The 23,629-nt window shown below is 39.6% G+C and overlaps 1 protein-coding gene across 1 annotated transcript in view; it reads right to left on the bottom strand.

The window, feature by feature from the left end:
• The window catches only part of tspan9a (tetraspanin 9a), a 187,441-nt gene that overhangs the window by 154,685 nt on the left and 9,127 nt on the right, over positions 1–23,629 (bottom strand). The window contains exon 2 of the mRNA XM_055027638.1: positions 18,829–18,886. The gene's annotated coding sequence lies outside the window, so the exon portion shown is untranslated. The remainder of the gene's footprint in view (positions 1–18,828; positions 18,887–23,629) is intronic.

Below are 23,629 nucleotides of genomic sequence, written 5' to 3'. Positions count from 1 at the left end.
CCTTGTTTGAAAAGGACTGTTTGGATTCTCGGAAGAGATATGATGGCACATTTCTTCTAAATCAATGAAGATGACGACCCTGTTAAGTGTTAGAATCCATGTAGCTGTCGCATTTAGAAAGGAGAGAATTTAGTCTGTTACAGGATATCAAGAGCTGTGGAGGCATTTTTATTTACCATGTGAAGGAAATAAAGAAGCTGCCAAAATGTTGTGTGTGTTTCTATAATAAAAGGCTACAGGCTCACTTATACGTGATTAAATTTGGTGCAAATTTCTGTTTAATGTAATTACAATGTAATGTACTAGATTCAGGCAAAATACAGACAGCAATTAAGTCCAATTTAGGACCAGGGCTGTAACTTGTTCATGTCAATTAGTTAATTACTTAGATTTTAACGCATCAAAAATGATTGCATATTTAAAATATGTACTTTTTTAAAAAATTGTATACAAAGCTACATTGCACTGGAAGCTTTTTATTTGCGTTTCTCTCAACTCTAAGCATGTTGACATCTCCTTTAAATGTGCTTGTCACTGTCTGTTTCAACAGCTTATGCACTAAATATACATTAATGTGCATTAATACTAAAATTCTTGTTTTTCAAAATATAAAGTTTTGACTCTAGAATGAGATGATTTTTCAGCCACATTGAAATTAATGTATTTCGTAAACGGCAATAGAAACACATCTTTCGCATCACAAGCGGAAAGAAGCCATGTGATCAACAACAGGATGTTACTACTGGCTGAAATGACAAAGAGGTTAACAGGAAATAGTAGGAGGATTTTTAGCCACTTATTGTAAGAACAAACTTATTCATCTGTGATTTTAGTTGCATTTCTCTTTTAATGGAAATACCACAACTGCAAAATGTGTCCTTTGACTTTAGCCAAATATCAATGACGGTTTGCACTAAGCTGCTCTAGAAATGCAGCTTTTTTTTAACATGCCAACATGTAATCTGCAACAAACTCAGATTATTACCTTAAACCCAATGTGAGACCTGCATGTCTGTACCTTCTCCACAGGGCTTGAGCATCACAGTTTACAAGCACACAATACAGTGATCATATTGTAGTCGGTACGTTGACCTCATGTTTCAGTCTACGAAGCCCGTTGTTAGGCTTTATGCGTTTGTTTTTTTTTCCAGTAATAAATATTCTCTCTGCAGATTTTGCCATGTTGACATAGAGAACAGGGTGGAAAATCAAACTCCCATGAACGCCTCTGCGCTTTGATGAGATTAAAGATCCGGTTGAAACCTTCATGGTTCCACACTTCAGCCTTCTTTTCCATCATTCATTTTTTTATTTAATTTCAATGCAAATAGAATTAATTTGAAAGTCAGATGTAATCAGTCAGAACTTGAATTAATATGAAAGTTTCCCAACATTCTTTGAGCTCACCTGGTGTTTTATTTGTTTGCTCTTTCCATTATTCTCTGATCTTTGCTGAAGAAACTTTATTCTGCATGACCATATATGAGGTTTTACTCTTGAGATTCAGTGTTTTTCAAACACCAGTGGATTCTCCAAGATGTCAAGAAGGGAAGTTATGAAATCTCCGTTAATCTTTCAAATAGCAGCTATTTTAAGAAAATGAGGCTAAATTTGAAGTCAGATTGGCTGTGTGGTATCAGGTTAATCAGGTTTCCCTCTTTCTTGTGATTACAACTCATTAGGCTTTAATGAGTTAATGATCACCTCGTTTGCAGCGGTTTTACATGGATCTGAATTGTGGACAAACATTGAAGACAATGGAGACTGAAACCTCCTGACACAGATGTGAAAACAACAGATAAGCAGCGGTTCTGAACCCAAGCCAAACAACAAGGCAGCTAATTTACAGAGAAGCAGGTTTACTGTCAAATTTGGCTCATTATGTGAATATAAAACAAACTGAACCGGTGTGGTGGGTAAAACAAGCACACCTTGTTATCTACGCTTCTGCTCGTTTGTGAGCCCACACTAATTTGCACAGGTCATCACTGCAATTAGCTGACAGTGTTTGTATTCAAAGACAGCAGAGCCCACAGTGAAGTGTCTTGCAGAAGAATATGAACCCTTTTTCTACATGATGCAGCTTTATTTTATTGGGATTTTACATTTTACTCATCACAGAACAGAGGTTTTGCAAATAAAAATCTGAAAAGTGTGAAATACATTTGTATTCAGTCCCTGATTCAATACTTTTAACAACCACATTTAGCTGTCAATACAACTGGAAGCTTTTATAGCTTTGCAAATCAAGAGAGCAGTTTTTTTTTCTTTTTCTTTGTCAAGTGGCTCAAACTCCGGCTGATTGAGGGTGGAGAGCATCTGTGAACATAATCTTAAAGTCTCAACCCATTCCTGGAGTCAGCTGTGGACTTTGATTGGGCCACCTCAACACTACAGCAGCAGCAACAGACAAATAGATACAAATAATTTCAGAAAAGGCACACAGTGACTTTTTATAGCACAATAAAGTAAATATGATCCCAATGAACTACTGTATGTGATAAAATCGCATTCTAATTAGTTCATATGAAGGCCAAATCAACAGTGAATAAACATCACAGCAAAGTGTGTGTCTATTATAAATACACCAGTAAAGAAGGAAAAGAAACATTTGCAGCCTCAGTTGTGTTGTTTGGTTGGTTGTCATACTGTTGCACTCGGTGGGTTTTTTCTGCATATTGTTTGTTAGGCTACAACAACGAAACAGGAAGTAGGGAAGTTTTTAAATCAGGTCATGTTCATGAACACCACCAGACCATCACAACATCTTCAGAGTATTTCAGAGCTGAGAACAGGATGTTCTTTATATCCCCAGTTTAAAATGAACCGATAACAGGAGCTGCCCTGAAATTCGCTTGACATGTGAAATGATGCTTTGCATGAAACAGCATGTTCAGAAAAAAAGCCCAGAGGACGTTTTATTTAGTTTTCATTTCCTTTTCTTTTTACCTCTCTAAGAAAGGATGGTTCGAGTGTTTTGCCATTTGTAGACGAAAATACACTTTCCATCTCTTAATCATCATATTTGAGTTGAAATAATTTCCCCCCAATAGCGCTGGAAGGAAAGATTGAAATAAACCCACTTTGTTATAATATCTCATCGGAGTGACTTCAGTCATCATAATCCAACATTATAATGTAAATCATAATGTTTATTCCGAATTATAGCTTCAATGTGTCACACAGCTATAGAGATATGTAAATTCTGTTGAAATGTATAAAAAAAATAGGTCCTTAATTTGTAAAAAATAAAAATAATAATAATAATAATAATAATAATTATTATTATTATTATTATTATTATTATTAAGCTGCTGGAAAAAGTCAAACTCAGCTTTTTGTCATTTTTCCAGAAATCTGCAGGCATTTGTAGGTGAGGTGGGGGTTATAGATGATCTCTGACGGAGTAAATAAACCCAAGTCAACTTTTCTTTGCAGATAAACCATCTACATTTAAATTTCTGAGCAACTTGTGACCTTTTTGTGTAAATATCTTAAATTCTGAAACGTTCTGCCTTAAACTTTCTCACTGCTGCCCTCTTTGGGTTGGAGGGTGGCTACTGAAGTTAAATTTTCCTGTTGTTTCACATGAGCCAACAGCAATCTCCCTCAAACACACGCCCCCTGGTGGTGAGTCAGGAGTTGATCCAGCTTTTCCCAACTTTGCACATGTGAGATTTGATTCGAGGCACTTTTTTGAAAATAAGTAAATAAATAAAAACATTACTGCAGGCATATAAGTTGCTAAATGTAGCTAAAAAGATGCCAAGATGGCAACTCTGCTTTTCCTCGTCCTGACCACACCCCTCCACTAAGACCCGCTCGTGGCCACGCCCCTCGATCTCTTGGCTCCACCCACTTTGGTGGAATTTTTCTAAATTAGTCGGGGTCGGGTTTATGCTTTGCCACTGTGACTAAATGAATTCATTTGATAAGCATCTTTAGATTCAGTTTAAGCATTCAGTCTTCATGAGTTTTCACCTGTCACCAAATAAAGAAAATCTGATTAACTGTTGATGCTCAATTAGTTTGATTTGTTCGTTTTTTGGTTGAAAATTTACAGCATCTGTGTCCCGTTAAAGGATTGAAGACGGAAAAAAATGTATCCATTTCTCATTTTACATTTCTCAAAAGTTTGGCATGTTGACTGGTTTGTGTAGATTTTATCTTTACTTCATGAGAACATTACTTGCTCCAGAGAATCACATGGATACTTGTGTATAAAACTATATCCAGTTTTTCACCTGATGTTTTTGACATGCTGCATAAACTTTGCAGAAGTTTTCATAAATCGCTTGAGCTGAGACCGGGACAGGTCACCGTGTCTTCTTACGTCCATCTCCTCCGGTTCGACTGTCCGAACCAGGCAGGAAAGAAAACACTGCCAACACCAGGTGTAAGTCATCCATAGAAACAGGAGGAGGTAGAAGATATAAATGCACACATGGACAAGAGTGAAGGATTTATGAGAGAAAGAATTTAGTAATGTGTTTGGTTGAAACATCATAAACTGGGAGGATGTAACATAAGCAGCAGCTTCAAAGCCAGCGGTTCTGGAACAGAAATAAAAAAATGGGTTGAGCGAGCAAGATGTGCAAAAAAGAAAAACTGCACGCCTCTGGAAAGTAATGGGCTGCACTTCACACCCTGGTCTTATCAAAGAAATTTCCAGGGCAGACAACTAAAACGTGTCGCCTTAACAGTAACAGACACAGTCACTTCCTATGAAGCCTGGACTGAAAACACCTCATCCTTCCAGAACAAACAGGGTCGGCAGGTTTACAGGCAGAAAACCAAAGGTTGAAGAAGGCTTCATAATGCCTGAAGCATTTTAGATGCATCATGTTAAAATCATGAATTTGAACTTGCTGTAGGATTTCATGTTATATCTGGAACATCTGAGAGTCTCTTCATGTTACCAGCTTTGTGCATCGAGACTGCAACAGGAAAATGCGACGCAAATCTGACTTTTTCACTTAAAAGAACGGCTCAACTTCAACCTATTCACCCCCAAAAGTCTAATTCCCTATATGTCTCAGGCCAAGTAGGACTTTCATTTCTCTGTTTCAGCAATGAATATCTTGTACTTAAATCGCTTTTGTCGTCCTCACAAAATGATGCTGCCATCACCTAGTGTTTAAAATGAGACTAGAATTATTTAGTTCTCCGGTTAGTAGGAGCAGAAAGCCGATACATCAGAGGAGGATGCCTTGGTAAAGGCACGCTTCTTGTGGATTTCCAGAGTAAAGCGCCCAATTCAGACACTTCAGCATTTGGTTGTGTAAACAAATCGCTGCATGACCCGCTCAACATTTTCTCTTGATGGCATCTTCTTATTTTTTATTCCGCTTCCGTAGAAAAGATGCCACAGCAACAGCACAGCTGAAGCCAGCCTCCGCCGCCGTTGCTCGTATTTATCAGCGCAGTGACAGACGGAGTGAAGAATAGAGACGTCTGAGTCCTCGCCCTCTTACGGCTAAATCTAGTTGTCGATGAGACAGGTGGAGAATTGGACAGGTTGTGTCCCACAGGTTTGATCATCCCTCAAGGATTGAGAGAGTGACTGCTGAGGCATGTCTGCACCACAGTTTATTCATCTCCCTGCAGAGGGAGGACAGGAGAGACAGAGGAGACGCAGAGCCAAAAACAGATGGAGAGCAGACCCAGATGAAGGCAATAACAGTTATCACATGCAGGGTCAGGAACGCGCTTCACCTGGTAATGAGGCACACTGTGGCTCCCACTCTAATGTGCTCCAAAAATTAAGAAGTTGCCCTGATAGTGTTTAAAAGATGCGCTAATGAGAGGAGAGGAATGGAGACAGACATGAGCTGAACACCATGTCATTCCAATGTGTCACTCAGGAAGCATCTGAGGCAAATTAGTCTCCATGGCGCCTGCCCTCTGTTTGTCATGGAGGGGTCTTCAGGACCGAAATGTGCCAGAGCTTCACAGCGACTCCTGAGGGAGATTCAGGAACACATCAGGCTAACGCTCCACATGCCTCCAGCGGCGTGGGAGGATATTCTTGATCCAGATGTGCCTGATTTCCGTGTGAAAGTGTTTTTCTCATTTGAACAGATTCATTCCTCAGCCAAGTGTAACTTTTCCCAATCCGTCATGAATTCTGCGACCTACCCACTGAGAAGGTAGTGATAATCTCAGAAAATCACCTGCTGACTTCCTGGAAAAAAAATGATCAGAAGAGGGGAAGGACAGAGGGAGATGGGAAAGTAAGTTTAACACAAGGAAGGACAGAAGAGGGAAGGAAGCAAGGAAAGAAGGCTCTATAGAAAGGACATCATTTAGACAAAATAGCAGAAAATGAAGTCTGGATTTACATTGTCCTTTCTGAGAAGGAATCCTAAAGAAATATTCTCATTTTGGGGAAGAAATGCTATTTTCACGATGCTCCTGGTAGATATAAAGACGCTAAAATCAAACAAAAACAAAATCCACAAAAAAAATCTGTAAAATGGAATAAAAAAGTTATTTCTGGGGAGGAATAACTTAGGACAGCCCTACATTTATTTCCACCGAGAAAGACTGAAATCCCACGCAGGTGGACATGATGAGAACATCATGACTCAGCATTTTGAAGGAGGCTTTTCCTGTTCTAACCCTCAGACTTTTCTAACATTATGATGAGATCCAGAGATCCATGTGATGCTTTAGGAGAGACGATCAGAGCAGATATGAATCTGGCGAGGGATTTAAGGAAATCTCTAAGGAATTTGACTTCAGCCATTCCACTTTTGTCATGAAAATGCATGTCCTTCCAGTCAGAAAGAGATGGACAAGTTTAACTTTCATCAGAGATGTAGAAGTAGAAAACTTTTCCTCTAAGAAAAACAAATTAAATTTCCAAAGACTAGAACTTCTGGAGTCTAAAACTGAATTATTTGGACTCCAGAACAGATTATCTGCAAACCGAATTCAGCATTAGAGGAAGAACCTTAAACGTTGTGGTTTAGGATGCGTTGCTGCATTCATGCCTGGTCGGCTCGCCGTCATACAATCCATCATGAATTATGTCGTCCATCAGAGGAAAATATGAGACAGTCAATAAAATGAATAAAAGCAGAACTGAAACTGAATCATGGAAGTGACCCAAAGTCACATTCAATAAATTACAACATACGTCCTAAAGAGTCCCGCTTGTCCAAACCCTTTGAAAATAACAACCTTTAAACAGCTGTTAAATATACTTTTCAGTAAAAATATTAGTTTTATTGGTCTGATGTAATATCAGATTAGACCTTACTAATCCATCGTTACAATGTGGTGAATGAAATAAATTCACTTTGCAATAATATTTTAATTCTAATTTATTGAATGGGTCTGTAGATCTGCCTAGGAATGAATGGGGAATTTAAAAAAAGAAGTCTTTGGCCTAGTCAAAGCACAGATCCCATGACTTGCTGTGGCATGAGTATAGCGGGCTGAATTTGCAGGAAGTGAGAATTGGGGAAAATTGTCCTTCAACTGATATAAAAGATGGTGGCTGGAGACACAGAGACTCACTGGAGGTATTTCAGCAAAATGAGGTAAAACTAGATATTAGGACACAGAGTCTCCTAACTTCTCCTGAATTATAACAGTCTTGTTGAAAGCTTTTATGTAACAACTGAAACAAGGTTCGACTTTTAAGAATAGAAATAAATATGTGAAAATGTCATCACTAAAAAGGTAAATGAATAATGTGACTCTGGATGGAGAGCAGTGGAAGTAAACCTGGGCTCATGAGGGCCGTGTTGGGTGTTTGCTGTGGGCGTTACTGATGGACTCTTAGAATTCAGAGCATGACAGAGACGAAGGACACGGTGGGAGCGCGGAGACAAAAGGTGCACCCTGAGTAAGGGCTGACTCCAGGTGTCAGAGTCGCTCCCGTCCCTCATAACTCACGGCCATTTTCTCCATGGTGCGCCGCACAAAATGCCAGATCGCCTCTTCTGCACATGAGCACTTTGCTTTAATGCATATTAATTAACTGCCACTGGCGGTGATACCCATGCAGACATTACAGGATAACCTGGAACAAATAAGCTGGTGGATGCAGCTGGAAGCTCCATGTTGTGTTAGAGCAGTGATTAAACGCAGAGTGTGTTAAAGATGCTGATTAGGTGACATGATGCTGCTGCCGCTCTGAGATGCTCATCAATCGTCCCTGGAATAGAGTCAAGTGATGAGATAAAAATGAATATTGAGGTTTTAAGCAAGTGACTAAATTGTTTATGAAAGGATGACGATGTCTTTGATGAATCTGTTGATTAACCCAAATCTACTTCAGCTCATCAACTATCAAAGCCTGAAACGTAAAGGAAAGGTCACTTTATTTGAGTTAATTTAGTAATGGACTAAATTACACTGAACTGTGCTGGTTGTTTCTCTTCAGACAATAAAAACTCTGCTGCAGTTTGGTGACTGCTGGCTGACCGCTGAGAGCTAACCAGTTAGAAGTGGAGACATCTAAAACAGACTTCAGAGAAAGCCTAATTTTCATTTAGTACAAGATTGTCAACAAAAACACTGCAATCTATATTTTCATACTCAATTCATCATTTATTCTTATCTCTGTGTGTCGAACTCAGAGAGGGAAGAATGATGTGTCCTTAAGCGTCCTTCAACTGATGTCCACGCGTCTGCTTTTTAATAACATTTTGTTATTAAAGCCAAACCAGTCTCACAGTAACAAGGTTTTGCTGATATTTGATTGAATGTATTAATTCCGGGCTGTCAGAAAACATCTGAAATTAGGACTCAGCCGAGCGAGGAAACCCACACCTGTCAGACATGGAAGCAGGGCAAACACTTCCTCAAAATCTGGAGTCAATTTATGATCTGCAGCTCTTTCAACTGGAAACTTAGGCAAACATTTGGGCTTTCTGTGAATTAGTTTTTCTTTTCAAACTGCTAGCCTCTGTTCATGGTCACATCATTAGAGCACACGTCACAGATGGGAGGATTTTTTTCAAGACTACAGCCCACATTTGAGCCAACGTGATTATGCTATAAACCTGCAGTAACAAACAAGCAGCTCAGTCTGTTGGCTTTAAACAACACCACGTTGGAAAACTAATGGAGACCATCATTCCTGATGGAAAATGTAAACACAAACATGACTGAAGTTATAATGACTGAACTGCACCACAGATTCAAAGTTTAACATGACAAGGATGGAATCCTGATTCTATTGGACTCCTTTTGGATTTTACTAATTCAGGCGATACAGGAGCCCATAAGGGCTGAAAGTGGTGGAGACAGCGTCTCTTAAAAACATCACTTTGTATTTGTAACATGACAAAAGTTAACTAATCTGGATCAGTTGCAGCCGTCTGACCCGTGAAGACACTTTTGCAGTACTCAGTGCAAAGAAAGAGATTGTTGACAATAGCAACAGGAAGTCATGTAAGAGCACAAAGCAAACATGTGGAATGAGGCACTCCAGTAAAAATGATCTCAAATTGAACTTTGTGGACAACATGGAAAATGCTTCAAATGACACCACAAACACACAATCTCCTCCATAAAAGATGGCAGTAATAGCATAACGCTTTTTGTCAGAAGGGACAAAAAAAAAAATGCGATTGAATGTAAATCAATGCAAGCCAAACCTGGAAGAACAGTGCTTAGTCTGTAGATTGAAACAGTTTAGAGTGGCCCAGTCAAAGTCCAGATTTACAGAACATCTAGTCCAGAATCTGGGGCAAGAATAAAAAAGTAATATTTATAGACCATTTTTATCTGAAACCCAACATTTACAAGGTTTAACTAACCAGTGTCAGGCTATTCAAGGTTGTTTACATATGCTGCATAATTCAACATTTTATTAATATTCCTCCTTAAATTTGGCAAATTATTCTCTAATTAATGGATCTAAGGTTGCATGGAGGTCAAAGTGTTGTTTACATGTTAACATTTTATCCTCAGAATATCACTAATTGCAACTTGTATTGAAATCCTGTGGTGCGTTAAAACATAATTAGTCATAAATTTTAAAAAAAAGTCAGAAAAATGCAAATTTTAAATGTTTGTAAACAGCATTTTAATCAGATGAAACCTTTCCTGACTTCCCAATTCATAAATTTTGCATTCAAATTTCTCTTTCAACACAGACATCATTTTGGATAGCAGAAAATTTCACTATTAGAGACCAGAATGCATTTCATCAGTTTCCTGATAGTCCAGGAGACTCAATTCAACTGGGAACCAAAAATGCAACATGTTACATTTTTGGCCGTGTTCCTCATTCAGACTGCATTGAGTCAAACCAACCAAACCCTTTTGCTCAACCTATTCCCTTCCTTGCCTGTGGTGGCGCTGCACCAAGAACCTCTGAGTGAAATGACATAAAAACCTCTGAAGACATTGAGAGCAATTTTCTTCTTCACAAAATGCTACCAAAAATAAGTGATGTCAGATTTTAGAAGTAGGACGATTTCTCTTATGTCATTGGTAAAAAACTACAAGCCTTTTCTCCTGCTAACTCTAGACTAGCATGGTTGTTTGGCTGTATTTACCCAGAATGCCCTGCCCTCCAGCTCAAGCAACTACATTTCATTGCTTTGTACATGTGACAGTGCAATGACAGTAAAGTTGAATTCTATTCTATTTTAATTATGATTCACGCATCCATTCGAACCACACCAGAGAAAGAGCTCTTTCTTTTTTTGTCCACATTAAAGTTTGATTAGATGATCACACCTCCAAAACGAACTCTGTTTGGCTATATTTCTATCCAAACATACAAAGAGTTGGACTACAGCAGACTAAACAGGGCTGGTGTGAATCCACCCTAAAAATCCAGCACAAAATCACTGCAGCTCACCAACCTGAAGACCCACAGTGTCCCTAAACTCACACATCATTGAAAATCTATGGACTACCCTTAACAGTCAGTACTTGCTACAAAGCCTGAGAATCCTGCAAAGCAGCAGGCAAAACTCCTTTGCCGGAGGACTGAACAAGTGTTCCAGAAGCAGGAACTTAAACTTCTCAGCTGGATATAAAAAAAGAAGTCTTTACAAGCTGTGAGTCAAATAGTACTGACACCAGGCAACACCAAACTTTAATTTAGAGCCTTTTTATTTAAATTTAGAAGGAGTTTAAGACCCGACTTAACTTTCAGAACATTAAAAAGTGTCACCTATGCACAGACTTCTAATGTTTGCATGCCAATGTAAATGCAAGAACTCCAAACTGCTGCTGCCGTCTTTTGATGTTCCACTGACACAGATTAAAGAGGAGTTACGGAGGAGACAGGATGGGGCTCAGAGAAGTGTGTGTGTGTGTGTGTGTGTGTGTGTGTGTGTGTGTGTGTGTGTGTGTGTGTGTGTGTGTGTGTGTGTGTGTGTGTGTGTGTGTGTGTGTGTTTAAGGACAAAAGCAGTGACATTGAGGAAACCACTCTCCACTGAACGTATGATGGGTAAAAGTTAGGTTTATTGAAGCCGAACTGTCTGAATGGGAAACATCAGATCAAACATCTGTACATCAGTCACATGAAATCTTTTCTATCATAGAACATCAGTTCACGACATGCGCTATTGCTTTTGAAATCCAATATCTGCATGAACCAACAGATGCTCCCCTAACAGCGCCTGGAAATAAAGCGTAGCCGACTTACCTCCCACCCTACCCCACCCCCTCACTGCCATCACACGGCAATGCGATACATCCCACCATGTGGCCATTATGCCTGCTAAAGTATGGAAGGAAGGTAAGTCAAATTGTGCTCTGCATGACCGGTGCAGAGGGGTGCAGAGGACTTAAGCAGGGGTAGAGGTTGAAGCCCCCTGAGCCCAGCAGAGCTGCTTGCCTGCCTAAGGCTACGGCTAAATTTATCCTCCTCCCAAGCATCCCGCCACATCACGTTGGGATTCTATTACTCTCCAGCGCCCAAGCACACAGAGAGTCATGTGAAAGCCGGCCACAGGCCTTTGCGGCTAGCGGTGCCCTTCCTGTCCGTCCAGCGTTTGGCCCGCTTAATGCCATCCGTCTCCACCCACCTGCTCAATCACTCTCTCTACTCTTTATCTGCGATATTCTCCACTCATTCTCACCCCTTTTATGGCGTGACTCTTCACTCTCCTGCAACTTGTTCCACTCCTACTTCAGCTCCTGTCATCCTCAGAGCAGGTGGGGGGTTTTGGGAGCTGGGCCTGAGACTGATGGCCGAGAGAAATGTTGCCAGAAGAGATCAATCGGAAGATGGAGCTGAAAGATGCCTCCTGTTACGGGTAGACAGGTGAAGGAGGGCGGTGCTGGGGGTGAGAGGGGAATGCCACTGCATCAAGTCACATTGTATGTTTGATAACCCAGTACATCTCCTCCATGACTCGAGTGCTGTCAGCAGCTTGGCAAGAGGCTGGGATATATACTCCAGTGATGGTTCATGAGGATGAGGATAAAGTGCTCTTCTCCAGTTTAAAAGCAATCTCCTGCCTAACCAAGCAGCAGGCTGACGTTGCAGGGTCGACCCGGCACGTACATCATTAGCTCTTACTTGGCCATGTATGACTGTGTTAGTTGCTGAGCCTGAAATAGACTGACATATGTCAATGAGGGCAATGGAGTCATTTGCTATTCCTTTTGAACAGCAGGCTTACTCTGACTGAGCAATACGCAGGCGTAAGCGGAGATCTCCAACGCCAGCTTATGCAAATTTCAAAGCTGAAGCAGGAGGACGCAAACAGAAAAAGAAACTAGAGAAGATCTAGAAGAAGATTCTGTTTGAAGCAGGAAACAGCCGAAGCTTTGCAGCACGGAGTTGTGCAGACATGACCATAAAGCATGCGGCAAACTCCCCTCCTACTCATCTAAGTGGTGCATGACATCTTCACTTCTCTATCAGTGCTTGTAAGGGTCACACTGACCTCTAGTGGTGTCAAAGAACATAGGGCAGCCTGACGACAGCAGGCCAAGAATGAGAGGTAATTTGTTCTCAATGTAATTTCATCAGAAAATGGATTTTAAGTCAGCAGCACTCATTGAGTATCTCACAGGTAATATGGATAAATGGCTGCTGGGAGCAGCTTGTTTCAACTCCGGGGCCCTGTGGTCTCCAAGCCTTCCAATTATGAGAACAAAACCTCTCTCTCTCCCTCCCAATCTCCAAGCTCCTTTCTTCCCCTCGCCTTCATCAGGTCTCGATCTCTCCCCTTGGATTCTCTTAGAAATTTTCCATTTGAACACTATTGATTTTGTGGGCTGTACCCACCACAACACCCAGACAGAACTGCTCTATTCTGTGGAGGAATCAAAGTGTGACCTATACTTGGTGTTTAATGACTTTGGACTGTTGGTGCCAAGTCCGATCCAAAACTATTTTTAAACAACTTGAGAGAATATAGGGCTTTGATGACATTTTCACTTTTTCCAGATATTCTCTGAAGTTTTTTTTTCCTCCAATCCAGAATATTTATATTCAACATTCTGTACATTCTGAAAACTGACAGTAGCAATCAGAGGAGGGATGGAGAAAAGCTTCGGCCAGCTTATCATGTTGTGCAAATCAAAATTCACATAGAGCACATTTTGCATGTTAACCCTTCATTGTTTATGTCATCAACCATAACTGGACCAATATGTAATTAAAACAAATCTGGGCATTATGGTAAGAATCAGCTTGTCAGCGTTGCTGAAGTTACTGCTGCAGGTAGTGAAGGGCTGAACTTGCACCTGATCCATCGTTTTCTCAGTCCTTCACTACCTGCAGCGGATCAGTGATGCTGCTGACAGCATGTTGGGGATCCGAGCATCTCGTCTCAGCTTGCAGCAGATCACAAATATCGCATCATCAAACCAGCGATGCATGAGAGGCTCTTAACATTCAAAGTGGTATTGCAGCTGTAATAACAGCACAAATGTGCACAACAGAAATGTAGTCACCAGAAAGTCCATGTTTGTTTTTTTTCCGGTCCAAACCGGAAGCTCAATATGAAAGCAAACCGAACCAAAAAATCTGCTTTTGGTCCACATTAAACAAGCATTAAACAAGCAGACCAAATGACTTTTCTGTTAGGAATTCATACTAAAACATTTTGAGAGTTTCTGTGAATAATTTGCATCAACATTATGTCTCATGAGTATTCGAGGCCTGTGGTGAGTTTTCATAAATATTTTATATCAGTAGGTTAACTGTAAGCCTGTTGCCCTGGTGGACTGGTGTCAGACAGCATGCAAAGGAGAGACAGAGACAGAGAGGAGTGCAGAGAAATGCCAGCAGGCATCATTAGGACCTCTGCATTCTAAACTCAAATGGCCGTCAGCTGCGACTCCGGAGCCTCACCAGAGACCACAACCGCCACAGCCGCTTTTACGGAGGAATAAATGTGGAGCAGGCGCGATTTAAATCTGAAGCCACTTCATTTTTTAATGGATTTTCAAGTCAGATAGAAGTTTAAAATCTAATTTAAGGTCTAACATTTAAAATGAAACAAGACTCATTCTATACCAAAGCCTGTAGCATTAAATTAAGTCGACAGGTTGTAATAAAGCACAGCTTGAGTTTGCATTACGGGCCTCTCAGCTGCGCTCAGATCAGGACCCACTCCGCAGGTCCAATGAAATAATAAATTCAGTCAAAATCCCCATTTTTCAATTATAATTCCCATATTTATCATCATATACCAAGAAATATTAAACTGCTGAGAAAGTGAGCTCAGCTTAACTATCTTCAGTGCATCAAATCGTCCTTTTATTATTAAACGTTTGGATCATCAATCTCCCTGTGAAGGTTATTTGTTCCACAATAAAAACAGCAGTGGAGAGGAAGCAGAGAGCAAATGGAGACAATTTAATTCGAAGGGTATGAGTCTATTACGAAACCTGGGAGATGAAGACTTCCCAGGAGATTTTATCCTAATTGAAAAACCAACACACCAAATCTGGCCTTTCTGTGGAACATGTCAACCTTCAGCACCTCTCCTTAAAGGTTTCATTGGAGGCTACTCTCCTGTTTACACCCGTCTGACCCCACCAAGAGGCAGGGTCGTGTTGCCATCTGCTAACACAGCCATGAAGCGCTGAGGCCCGGGAGTCTCACTGTGAGGAGCAGCGAAGGAAACAATGTTTTTACAGACAGAAACAACATCGTCCTTTCCCCTCACATTCAGCCTGTCCATCCCTCATCCTCCTTCTCTCACTCTGATTGCTCTCTTTGAAACATTTGGAGCCAAACTAAAAATACAAAAAAAATAAAAAATAAAAAATGATGACAGAATATGCAGAAACTGCAGGTTTTAAAGTAACACCTGAAAGCAATAAAGCCTTAGACCTTTAGTCATCCTGCTTCCCTTCTGGAGAACAAACTGCTCAGTGGAAACCTCACTAAATAGAAACGTATTCACAAAAACTAAATCACGGTGAACTGAATGTTTATTAAAATAGGGAATCAGTGACGCAGTTCAGCTGGAAGGACAGTCAACATTATGGCTGCTTGGAAAACTCTCAGGCGTTTCTGTTTGTGAGAGCAGCTTAAATGAGTCAATCATGCAAATTTATTCAGAACGCCAGAAAAAAGGGCAGAGCGCCTCTTCTTAAGCAGCTACAGCATGTGGCACATGCAGTGCAAGTGGCTCCATCTAGTGTTAGGAAGAATGAATTAGTGCAGCGAACCAGCAGACAGAAACCAGTGGCTTTATTAGTGCTACTGGTGACACCAGAACAGTGTGTGAGTTTAAAAACCTAAAACTATACTCACTAAAAGTCACACAACCAAATTCTGATTTTTATTTTCTGTGGGATTGTTTTGATTTTGTTAAAAATATTTTCGATATAAACCTGAAGTGAGGAATATATTTTAGATCATTTTTTGACACCATATTTCTGATTCTAATCAAAATTCTGAATGTAAATAAAGACTCAACATTTTAAGGGAAAAGATCCAATAAACAGTTGAAGGCACTAATCAAATCCACTTCAGCAAACTCCAAACTCCCAGATTATTTAAAGTCCAACATGTAGAAAAATGGGAATCAGAATTTTAACATGAGACTTACTGATGAAGAAGCCTGTTACAATAAGCAATAAATCAATTAACTGCATGGCGAATTAATATGAACTCAATAATTCCATCTGGACATCAATCATTAAAGGGATTCCCCCATTTATTATTGTTAATAAGGCAACATTTTACTGCAAACATTTGACACCTAATGCAAAGTAGTTAGTTTGCTTTTTTTTTTGTCTTTTGTTACAACAGTCCTACTTCAGTGCCTGTTTTCTCTGTCTAAACTGAATGATCAATGTTACATCAGCCCAGTTTTATCAGACCGATATGTTAAAAATGATTCTGTTAATGCTGATATATACTGTGTGTCACTAGCAATACATGATGAGGATTGCGATGCACATAGATGCTGCAGCAAAAAAAACAGCCACAACTTTCAGCAACTAGTTGCAACTAGTTACTTACAGCAACTAGTTGCTATGAGTTGTGGATCATTGCAGAAAATGAGTGGCTGCTTTGCCAACCACAGCCAATAACACCAAGGAGTTTCAGCTTCCTTATGATGTTTTAGATATACTCTGCTAAAAAAAACTGCATCAATCAGAAAGTTTTCAGCAAATGAGTTATAACCCAAAAAAAAAAAAATCTATGAAAACTGAAATGCAAATTGGTGGAGTTCCTTTATACCTTATAAGATGCATGCTAGGAGAACATTCTGTGCAGACGGACTTTAATTTAACTGGGGTGGATTATGATACGTCCTACCAGTCTCTTCCTATTACAAACTCGTTTCCATTATAGGAAAATGATTGGATCAGTTGTCGCATGTTGAGTGAAACGAGTGTCTCTAAATTATAGACATATTCAGAATGTCACTGATCCACTGTTTTCTGGTGATTTTAAATACCACCTAAATGTCAGCCTTTAGCCAATCAGGGTGGAATCGATATTTAATCAGCATCATCGCATCCTGGTTTCACCCACATGTGAAATCATATCTCATGGTTTCACATAAGCTGCAGTAGCTGCAGCTGCACCGGAGGAGGCTGCTAAACGGCTGGTTCTGATGCATTGTTCATACAACAACCGTAATAAATACACATACTAATTTTTTATCAAAGGTCCACCAATCAAGGTTTGGGTTCATTTTTTAATTTTCAGTTTAAGTGAAGCTCAGAATGGACGCAGACTATCTGTGGGTTTGGTTGTATTTTTTATTTAAGGAGAGAAAGGGAGCAGAGTAAAATTATTCGAAATGAATGTAAAACTTGGCCATTAGCTCTTATCCTTGTTGGACTATAAGAAGGAAAAATGGTGAGCAGAATATAAAAAAGCAAAGTCAATAAGCATGACAAAAATTCTCCCCCGAGGCAAAGACTTGAATCTCTCGCAGAAGGATTTATCGGAGCAACTTTGGACTATTAATTTCCTCCTCTCCCCTCAGAAAAGGTCTGTTCAGAGTAACTAGTCTCTGAGGAGTTCCTCCTTTATTGCTCTGAGTTAATGGTGTCACCAGCACAGGAGTGAAACACCCACAGGGTTTTATTGGGAAGAAGATCAACAGTCGGCCAGAAAGACGCCTCTGATGTGGATGAAGACGTCTTCAGAGGTGAGCAGTGGAACTTTTCCACTGAATGGTTCATTTGTACTATTGAGACATGTTCAACGAAGAGAAATTAATTTGCTTCCTCCTTAGAAAAAGCAAACAAATCCCTCCAGTTTAAGAAAGTTGAACCCGAACCCAAAACATATTCAGCAAAGTTCTGGAACCAAAATCAGGGTTGGTGTCATAGGTCACTGCTATGCTTCCCAACCCGGCAGCATCCCTGAAGATGCTGAGCTGGACTTTCTCCTCTGAGCAGAGGAACCCTGAGGGGCTTCATTACTGCGCAGCGCTGACAAGCTGCTTCGTCCTGATCAGCACGGCCCACACTTAAAAACCAGAGGACCAGCCGAACCTCGCTGTTTTACATTAAACCGTCCAAAACCAGAGCACTTCCTGACTCCACCCAGAGAAACTTTCAGTCACGTTTCTTCTCATCATAGAGGAGAAGCTCATTTCTCATCTCTCACATCTGCAGATATTAAGTTTCTGTGTTTTTTTAAAATTTATCTAAAAGATAAATAACCAAAAATGGAAGATATTTTAAAAAGGCAAGAAAACTGCCTGGATGCTTCTGGACTACATTGAAAGGTTTATAAGTGGAGCTGTCACTAATAATTATGTTAGTATAAATTATTCTGACGATTGATAAAAATAAATAAATAATGAAAAAGTTTAACATTCTACAGATTTTTCATTTAACAACTTAAACCTTTTTATACAAAATTAGAAATACAAAAAAATACAAATAAACTGGAAACCACTGTATGTGTGAGTGAGCGAGCGAGCGTGTGTGTGTGCGTGTGTGTGCGTGCGTGCGTGAGTGTGTGTGTGCGTGCGTGTGTGTGCAGTGTGTGTGTGCATGCGTGTGCGTGCGTGAGTGTGTGTGTGTGTGTGTGCGTGCGTGTGTGTGTGCAGTGTGTTCCTGCTCAGTTAGGTGGGCAGGAAGTGAGTCCAACTCAACCTGGAACAATGTGGGAACGGTTCCCAAGAGGCCTTTTCCTGGAACATCTATTGTCTTTTCTGCTGCAACACCAACAATCAAACTTGGTTTTAACAATCCCTCAAAGGACATTATGGCACGTTAAATACTTTTTTGCTTAAATAAATAACTTTTCCCCTTCATTTCCTACTTTAAAAATAATCATGCACACATCTGTTCTTTTGCTTCAATCTGTTTTCAGCTGAGATTTACTTTGCCAACAATATCCCAGTGTTGTCTTTGGGTTGACACGGTGAAGCTAGAACCAACAGCAACGCAGAGAGATGCTTACCGGCGCAGATGTGGTCAGCAACCAGCGGGATCGGGCCCGGCGGCGAGGCTTTGACAGTCTGTCAAGCAGAGGAAGAAAAACAGGGAATGAAAGCGACTCTTGATCTTAAATCAACTTTTATTGTAAGTGAAAAAGTGCAGTGAAAGCTGATGGCTGCCGCTGCTAAAAGGCTGGCTGCTGAACAATGCTTAGACTAATGAAAACAAAGTCCCAGCTTGTAAAACATTAGAGCAACATCACGATGAAACAGAAGCACTGCTGGGAGATAAACCGGAGAGATTTGGTGAAATCTCCACACATTAAAATATCTTCAAAGCTGGTGGCTCACTGTGACAGTCCCAAAAATCCCTCATGGAGTCAAAACGACTAAACGCAGCGCGCTTTCCTACAAGGCAGCAGCACTAGCACTGCAACACAAAATAAAAGCCTCCCACTGAGGTTATTTCAGACTCTTTGCAAACGGCCACATTATAAGATCAAATACAGCTCTGTGAAACAATATTTACTGATAAGCTGTTTTAGATTTGTACTGATGTCTGTATGTTGAATCATTGATGAGTTGCAGCCATTTGAAGATTGTATGTCTGAAGGATCGACCTGATATCAATATCTGTATTGGTACCAATATCAAAAGAAATTCTTGACTGGGTCCCGGATCTATAGGAGAAAATCTATTCAGACTAATTCTGTGCTTTGTCATGCTTTATTATTTATTTTACATTACAGTTTGAATTTTTAATTGCACTCTTCAGTCTATTTTTTTAGTTGTTTGAACAAAGTAGTCAATTTATTGTTTTCTTTATTATTTATTTTTACATTGATTGTTACGTGTTCCAACTATTGGCACAGTGTTATCAAACCAAGTTCTAGTTTAGTCCCCGTATATCTGTGTTTAAAAACAGATCAGTTCAACATGAACTTCACAGAAAGCCGTTCAAAAACCGCAGGAGGTGTTTGACCATCAACGGGTCTCAACCGGCTCTTCTTTATTTACACACTACTTTACAACAAAGGTTTATGAATTCACTTGTATTTTATTTCAGTTCTGTCGGGTTCCAGGAGTTCATATGTCGGAATCGGAAGAGGTGGAATGGTGCGTCCGTAGTCTGGTGTTATCTTAATCGGACATCGACACACATTAAAATATGATTTTCTAGACAAAATCATGTCTAGAAAAATTATTTGTGTCGTTTACTAGACAAGACTTCATTCTGCAGGTTGGTTTTTATTATTTTCCACTCTATACCTTCAATACTCCAGAAAAATAGAAAAGAAAAATCCAATAAAAACAAAACTGTCCAATTTTTTTGAGTTACAAACTTAATAGCTACATACTTTAAATATGGCTGCATATAAAGATGGTTTTTTGGTAATCGATTTTTCTATTGATTAACTGGATGAATACTCAGTCGGTTAAAACAAAAACTGAACCTTGGCGAGCCTTTTAGCAGTTTCTGACTCAAAGCAGCTCAGAGACAGGAACCTGCCAGTCGCTCCATCCAAAACCAGAGCTGGCAGCCTCTCAATCTGCAGAGCTTTTCAACAACTTGCAGCCATTTAGTCTCACCAATTAAACTTCTAGTTAGGCAAAAATACCTCCAGAAAGAAAAAGCGAATCCAAGTTAACGTTTTTACCAGTTTGCTGTTACTCTAAAAAATGGATGAGGAAACCTAGAAAAAGAAGCTTCTCCTCCCCATGTGCCCATAAACTGCAGGGTGAAGATTTTCAACTGGCCCACAGTGCAATATAAAATGCCTGTTTAATTAATTTGTTTTCTTAGTTGTTTTTGTTTGTTTTGGGATAAAAACATAAATGGAACAATAGCTTTAAAATGTTAGCAGACATTGGAGGAACATAATTAAATCAAATAATTATGTTCATGCAATCAGAAATGATGCTTCAACTCATTTCTTTCACCTTCCTAACTTACCATTTTTATGATTTTCAACCTGGATTTTCTTATGCATCATTCGAGAAATATTTAGTAATGCATTAAATTTTATTGAACTGGATGGAATAAACATTGTAAAGCAAAATGTCAGCAGAAGGAAAATGGAAGAGAGGAGCAAATATTAGCTGGAGGTTTGGCATTTAAATGCTCCATTTTCCAATAGTGTTGCCAGAAAATCCACAGCAAATCATTAGTTTTATTTTTATTTTGCAACTTCAAACCTGTGACCTTGTGGGTTTCCATAATGAGGCCAACGGCTGGTATTTCCCTTCTGCGTGTTCAGCCTTCATGTAAGATGAAAATGTTTTCTTCATCTCACAGGAGGAGGCTGACTTAAAGCTCCATCGGCTCTTTTTGTTTTGGAAGTTCGACCTGTGAGAAAAAATCCCTCTAATCTGCAGTCTGTGAGATGGTTTATGAAAGGATGAAAACTCCTTTAACATCTAAATGATTTCCACTAACAGAACATAACAGACAAAATGTGACATTTCTGTGGCTTATTAGCAAAGAGACACTTGTGCTAAAAAGATAGTGAGACTAAGAAGCCAATCAAAAATTAAACTGACTTCAGTCAAATATCTGAAGCAACCACTTCAGATTAATGACAAAATAAAAGATAAAAATTTGTCCCTGGGGCCAAACACGGCAAATCTTCATTACACAATGTTATGAAATTGCAGAGCAACAACTACCAGACGACAGATTGATGGCTGCTGAGGATTATTATGATTTCAACACTCGGCCTCATTCAGCCACAGTTCCCTGCCAGGAATGCCAACTGCTGCATGTGAAGCACAAACAGCTCAGTAAAAGTCTCATAATAAACAGTTAGTGTAGGCAGGTCGGTGGAGAGATCCCCAGAGGTTTGACAAAGCCAAGAGCGTGAGAATCTCTCTCTCTCTGTATTCTTAGATCTGCCTTTTCTGGATCCCAGGGCATGGATAGCTCTTTTTACTGGCCAGTCATAATCTGCAACATTTAACTCTGGCAAACTAAGAATAACTATTAATAATTATTACAAACTTCTGGACAACATTCCTGCTTTGAAATAAAGTAATTCAGCACCATTTTACATTTTGTCATGTTCCAAACAATAAGCCTCAATGAATTTTATAGAGGAACGCAGAGTAGTGAATGTGATGCTCTATGGCAAAACCAGGAAATAAAATAAAATAAACAGACAAATTTACGTTTGGATCGTCTCTCTGCATTTTATCTTTCTTGTTGTTGTTGAAGCTTTTTTAATACAAGACATGAATAGATTGGAATTTGGTGAGAGAGCAAGTGTTTATCTCAAGAAATATTAGCAAAAAAGATAATTAGTAGCCATTAACACTGATATGTGTGGGACTGAGTGAAAGTTATTTTGAGTTCTTAGTCTGCATAAAAATGAAAATTACTAATTGCATTAAATATTATCCTTGTTTTGTTAATGCGTGGCACATTTACCCACTGCAGCTTCATTATGATTCTCTGACTGCAAGGTTTTCCTGTCTTTATGTGAAACGTGGACAGACTGTTGAATGGAACAGAATCTTCCTTCTCATCCACCAGGGGGCAGTCTCAAAGTTCATAAGCTTTCTATTTGCATTTCAATCAGGTCTTTAATATAAACAGAAGAATCTCAATAAATGACAATATCTTCAAAAATGTATTCATTTCATCCCTCTGATTCAAAACCTCATCATTCCCCACAGAGATTTATCCAGAATAATTTATCTACATTTCTCTTCATGCTGATTCTGGTTTTCTGCTTATCAACCAAAAACTCTGTTTCTCAGGCAAACATGATACAACATAGGACTAAAAATAAACAAAAAGTTATTCTATGTACTGAACAGTTTCTGCTCTCAGTAGTTGGTCTGGGCTCCTTGTGCATGAATTCCTGCATCAGTGCAGCGTGGCGTTGGGGAGATCGACCCGTGGCGCTCAGGAAGCCCAGGTTGCTTTAAGCAGAACTTCAGCTCATCTGCGCAGTCGGTTCTGGACCTAAGCAAATCCTTCATGAACTTTTATTACTGCTGAGAAAACTCTTGGAAAAAAATTCTGAGAAGACTGCAAATGACTAAAACACAATTACAATTTTTAAGACCAAAATTAAAATGTTCTTTTGAAGTTAAGAGTACTTCCTTTTGCAAGGAAGCTGTTACTTGCAAAAGAAGTAAATGGGAAGCAGATTATAAAACATCTAGAATTAATTTTGAAGAAACAAATGAACTGCTGTCCAAACACCAGAGACCCAAATACGTCTGAGATACATCGTATTTACAGTACGAGGTCTCAGCTACAACGTCTGCTTTGGAGGTAAACACAAAACGAATGATCAGAGAAAACCTGAGGCAGCAGCAGATCTGAGGTCAACAGAGGAACTATTGTGTGGAACCTGAACATGACTCTGCTTGGAGGTCAGACGTTCAACAAACTTATTTATGATGGGAGTTCAGATAAATTATTAGAGCCTGGGGTACTTTACGCTATAACCGATATTATGGGATGAAAACTTGCAAGAATCTCTGTGGAAAAACTTCTTCAGTTGTTGCCAAGACTCACTGTGGAATTCAACATTTATTGCACGGATTTTCTCTTTTAAGAGAATGACCACAGCGAGTTCGGTCAGAACTACGACAGAAACTGGATCTGTTGAAACAAAACCAGACCAACTTGACTCAATAAAACGGCTCTGGATCTGTGAAACTTGTGACAACTGAAATACTTGCTTTATTCATAGTCATAAAATCTGCTTGAAACTTGACACACAATATATAATCACATATAGAAGAACCAGTTTTGCTTCACAAGACAATGCTCATACTTTGAAACAATACTCAATATGCTCAATATCATAACCA

The sequence above is a fragment of the Poeciliopsis prolifica genome, unplaced genomic scaffold (assembly GCF_027474105.1).
Source record: "Poeciliopsis prolifica strain line A6 unplaced genomic scaffold, Auburn_PproV2 SCAFFOLD001, whole genome shotgun sequence".
Lineage (NCBI taxonomy): Eukaryota > Metazoa > Chordata > Actinopteri > Cyprinodontiformes > Poeciliidae > Poeciliopsis > Poeciliopsis prolifica.
The sequence above is the reverse complement of the archived record's forward strand: the minus strand, read 5'-3'. Positions and strand labels throughout refer to the sequence as shown.